The sequence below is a fragment of the Cydia amplana genome, chromosome 16, assembly GCF_948474715.1.
Source record: "Cydia amplana chromosome 16, ilCydAmpl1.1, whole genome shotgun sequence".
Lineage (NCBI taxonomy): Eukaryota > Metazoa > Arthropoda > Insecta > Lepidoptera > Tortricidae > Cydia > Cydia amplana.
The window spans coordinates 15,590,635-15,596,634 of NC_086084.1; positions in this window are offsets into that span (position 1 = coordinate 15,590,635).

Below are 6,000 nucleotides of genomic sequence, written 5' to 3' on the forward strand. Positions count from 1 at the left end.
TGATGCCAACTGATGTAGGCGACAAAAACTTCCAAAACTTCATTCATATCGGTTTCATTCACTTCTTTTCCTTCTAATTTTACTGGGAAAGGTAATGAATGACTTAAGAAGGTAATGATAATATATTCGAGGCAGTGCATTTAATGGAAAGAGGCTTAGTTATTATAAATATTACGTTGTTATAAACATTTAAAACTGTATATGATAATAGGGGAGCCCAACCGGGGAGCCTTTGTAGTCTAAGATGGTCGACCTTCACCGATATGTCTGACGGATGAAACTTACATATTATGAAAGAAAATATATTCCTGAACATAAATAAATAGGGTTGCTTAAAGAAATATGGTCAAAACTATGTTTAATTATTTTTTGAAAAAAAAAAATTTTTTTTCTTCAAATTTCACCGATCTGTCTGACAAACGAAATAAGTTCCAATGGAAAGTATACAACTTGTACAATATAAATCAACTAGGTTGCCTATCTTTTTCCGGTCACTATTATGTGGTTATAGGGTTGCTTGCGAAAATCCGGTCACAAATAAGGTTTGCCAGGTTTTTAAATAAAATAAGAAGGGAAGACTTTTAGCGATAACTCATAAACGGCTTAACTTATCAAGTTCGCTTTAATTTTGTTTGAATGAGTTTATTAAGCACTATTTTTATGATTTTTTTCCATATTTTTTGGATCGATTTTTCAAAAGTTAGAAGGAATAACCGTTTTTTATTCTTTCTAAATTATTATTTCCGAATTGATTGACTTTATCAAAAAATGTTGTTTGCAAACTCCTATTTATTTTTAAAGACCTATCCGACGACACCCCACACTATAGGGTTAAAACGATAAAAAAAAATTACATAGGTACAAAACGCGAATGATTTAAATATATTTTGTATATGCTAATTTTTGAAAATTTGAAAACTATGTTTTATGTGATATGGTGCGCAGATGATCAAACCGACTTAACAAATACTTGGGGTTAACAATCTCGACTTATAATGATGATAAGTAAATGGTGAATGTACCATCTAGCTTGAACATTATAAGTTGAGATTGTCAACTCCAAGTGTATGTCAAGTCGGTTTGATCATCTCCGCAGTGCTTAAGACACATGTTTTTAATATTGTTGATTTTAATTGGTGTTAATTTTCTTGAAATACAGTTTTTTATATAAATAATAAATAAATAAATATTGGGGGACATCTTACACAGATCAACCTAGCCCCAAACTAAGCAAAGCTTGTACTATGGGTGCTAGGCGACGATATACATACGTATATAGATAAATACATACTTATATACATAGAATATGTTCGATTTCATAAGTTTGTTTCATTACCGTCCACTGATAAAATTACCATCTCGGCCGAATTCATTACCAGCGCGTAGTTCATTACCAGTAGCCTTATTAAATGAAAAGTAATAACGTTACAAAGGTGCCTTTAGCAGAAAAATGTTAATAAATGAATCCACAAATTGACGAAACTCAAAAGTTTACCATTTAAAACAAAAATTACAAATCGAGAGAATCTCACCGATTTGCACGAAATGAGAGAATGACCCATTATGTGGTATATCTATCCGGTATTGTTATTCTAATACAGTTCTAGTACAAATGAATATCACTCTGTAATAATATTCATAATTGTAATACGAGCGGGGGGAACGAACATTATACCGTTTTCGTGACCAGAGCTTATATAACCGCGAAAATCAAAGTTCTCAAATTGCGGGCATTTTTCTCTGTCACTCTAATTACGCCTTCATTGGAGTAAAAGAGAAAAATCCCCGCAATTTGCGAATTTCGGTTTTCGCGGTAGCCCCTCAGTTCGGATTCGGATTTGTATTAACCGAATGTACAAACATTTTGTTTTAGTGATTTGGTATCATCATAAAATCGCATACTCCTAAAGTACACTCTATTCCATCCCGGGTATACCTATCAAGGTATTGATTATCTATTTTTCTAGATATTTTTGTATAAATGGTTCATTTGGTACTTACACAGCATCCAACCAGTTACAGTTATAATCACTGTTCATGCCTCGCCGCGCGTGGTAAAACATTAAACAACCTTGATGTAACATGATCATTATATTTACGTAATAACGCATCTTTTATACTCAAATCATTACAATAACTAGGTAGTAGGTAGAGTCTGTGCGGAAAGAAAAGAGTCGTGATTGGGTCCCATACTTTTCACGACTCTTCTCTTTCAACACAGACTCTACTTAGGTTTACCTTGCCCTTGCCAATCCATCGGCAGCGAGAGAGTATTGTACTTAGTCGAAGCTCTCAATACATTTTTAAGTTCTAAAAACAGCCCATATGACCGACACTTAGCTAAAGTAAAGTAAAGTAAAAAGTATTTAATTTCAAAAATACAGGTTGCAGATTATGTCAGGGGTCTCCGCACTATGCTTTGCCTGTATCGCGGGTAACCAGGTACACATTAGTTAACAGAAGTATAGGTTACAATTACATAGAAAGAAAACTTAATAGTTGCACAAACATATTGCAGAATCTTAAAACCAAAGTGCATCCGACGCACATCATTGTCTCTGGTGGAAACGCAGCCTTAAGTTCCACGAAATTATGTTTTGTGCAATTTTTAACCAATTCATTAAGATGTGTGTTATGTAAAGTTTCTAAGAAAAATCAACGAGCGTGATATGGAGAGTTGAGTCATAAAATCAAGGAATCATAAAATATATGCGAGTTAACTGATTATGTAAACTAGGTTTCACGGTATAATATTTTGCTGGCGTAAGTGTAAAAAACCGGCCAAGTGCGAGTCGGACTCGCGTTCCAAGGGTTCCGTAAGTTCGACTCACGCTTGACTGCACATTTCTAATAGGTTTTCCTCTCATCTTCTATACGTAAAGATCTATATTGTGTTTTTGTTTTTCAAAATTTTTGACCCAGTAGTTTCGGAGATAAAGGGGGGGGGGGAAAGGTCGGACAGACAGACAGACGCGCGAGTGATCCTATAAGACTATAAGGGTTTTTTCGTTTGAGGTACGGAACCCTAAAAATAACTACACAATTATGTACGCGACACAATTAATTGTTGAAAAATAACTAATTATACCTACACATACAAATCTCTTACTGTATTCGTTTTTTAAACGACTTTAATATTTAAAAATAAAACCGGTCAAGAGAATGTCGGGCCATGCTCATTGCTCAGTGTAGGGTCCCGTAGTTACTATTTGGCAATTATCGGTTTAATTAAAGATTCTTTATTATCATAAGAATTTGTACAATTCACTTAAAATGAGAACTTAAATAATATATATTATACATTTTATTTACATATTCTATGTTACAAAAGGAGCGCTGACACTGATTAATAGAGATGCCCCGAATAGTGGTTTTGGCCGAATACCGAATACCGAATATTCGGCCACTCTCTCGGCCGAATACCGAATATTCGGCGACCGAATATTCGGCATGAGATGCGAACATTGTGAGTCACAATTATTATGATAACTGTTCGCCAACAAAGCACAACGTGTGCTAAGATATATTTTTTGTAAAGAGTCAATCAAATCAGACCCATGATAAAAATAAAATATTTAATAATCAACAAATGCTTAAATGAAAATGAAATGAAATTGTTTTATTCCGGAAATCGCTTCCATAAAATTACAATAAAAAAACTTAAAAAAGGGTCTTCCTATTTAACAACTTCCAATAAATTAAATATACCAAATTTTTGGTTTTTTTTTGTGTAATTTTTTTTTTAGTTAGGGGCAACAGATATTCGGTATTCGGCCGAATAGTAGGCAACATTCGGCCGAATACCGAATATTCGGCAAAGTGGCCGAATAGGCCGAATACCGAATAGTTGCCCAATATTCGTGGCATTTCTACTGATTAATATTACAATGAGCATTTGTTATTCATGTTATTATTTTGCCGGTAAGTAGGTATGTTTACATTTGTACCTTTTCGTGTTTATTTTAAAATAAATTTAAATCTGGTTTTAATGCTCTATCGTAAAGTCATTTAATTATGATATTATTAATATGTTTAAATACATATTTAATATTCTTGATAAAGAGCTTAGACGTTGTTCAGTTATAGGTAATTATAGAGTAAATTACATTAATCCAACAATACCAGGCTTAACTAAAAGCAAACTTCGGTTTAACACAGCGCGCTATCGCTTATCTCTAGCAAATATTGAAAGTGCATCTACGAGGGGTATTCAAAATATTCTCGGTATGAGAATGAAAACAAACAAGTACGAAAAGTTTGATATTTTTATTTTTCAATATACTCCCCCCCTATGTTCATACACTTAAAAGATCGATCAATTATTTTTTTTAATCCCTCGTAAAAATATTTTTTATCTTTCGTGTAAAAATGCTCCTCCACTGCCGCCTTCAATGCTTCATCGTCAGAAAATTTATTTCCACGCAGATCCTTTTTAAGATTGGGGAGCAAAAAGAAGTCGCTGGGGGCTAAGTCCGGACTATACGGTGGGTGAGTAACAGTTTTAAACCCACGTTCAACAATAGCTGCCTTGGCAATATGAGCAGTATGGACGGGGGCGTTGTCATGCAGAAGCAGAATACCTTTGGTTAACTTTCCTCGCCTCTTTTCTTTAATTACATCCTTTAATTGACGTAGAATGTTAGCGTAGTACTGTCCTGTGATATTTACACCTTTTTCTTTATAATCGTTTAGTAATACTCCTTCACAATCCCAAAATATCGTGGCCATGACCTTGCCAGCTGAAGGGATGACCTTCAACTTCTTGGGATGAGCTGAACCCTTAATGTGCCACTGCATGGACTCTTGTTTACTCTCTGGGTCATAATGATGAACCCAGGTTTCATCTCCAGTAACTATTCTTTGCAGCACCTCATCAGGATTTTCACCGCACAGGTCAATAAAATCGGAACAACAAGCTACACGCATGTCTTTTTGAAGCCGAGTCAGCATTCGCGGAACCCATCTTGCACTTACTTTTGACATATTAAGATGGTCATGTATAATATCATGTACGGTACCAATAGAGAGATTGGTTACTTGTGCTATAGATTTTACCTTCACTCGACCATCTTCCAATATAAGTTTTTCCACTTTATCAATATTTTCTTGTGAAGTAGCTACTACAGGCCGGCCAGGTCTAGGGTCATCTTCAATACTCTCCCTTCCGCGTTTAAACTCGCTTGACCACTTTTGAATGGTAGATAAAGAAGGAGCAGACTCACGGTAAACACAATCCATTTCCTCTTTTATGGTTTTTTGATTTTTACCCTGTTTTGTCAAGAATTTTATCACGCATCGATGTTCTAATTTAGTTAACATTGTCAATTCGCACAGGATGTTCATGTTTGTTCAGCAATTGCAGAAAAACAAAAGACTATCTCGGTTCGAATTATACTTTTTTTTAATGTCAATGAATAAACCTTAGCGGCCAGTAACGAAAGAAATTTTAGAAGAGGTCGTAAGATATCAATACCGAGAATATTTTGAACGCCCCTCGTATACATTCTATACTAGCATACAGGCTTTGATTACTGCTGCTTGTGACCTTCTAATGATACGACCTACTTGATATCACAGACTACGTTGGTATGTATCTTAGCTTATTGTGGATAAGTCAATGGGGTTGGCAACTGTCAAAGGTTTGCATAGATGGCGTCATTATGGCTTGCCCCTTTTTTAGGGTTCCGTAGCCAAATGGCAAAAAACGGAACCCTTATGGATTCGTCATGTCTGCCTGTCCGTCCGAACAGCCACTTTTTTCCGAAACTATAAGAACTATACTATTGAAACTTGGTAAGTAGATGTATTCTGTGAACCGATTTTCACACAAAAATAGAAAAAAAAAACAATAAATTTTGGGGGTTCCCCATACTTAGAACTGAAACTCAAAATTTTTTTTTTCATTAAACCCATACGTATCTATGGATAGGTCTTCAAAAATGATATTGAGGTTTCTAATATAATTTTTTTCTAAACTGAATAGTTTGCGCGAGAGACACT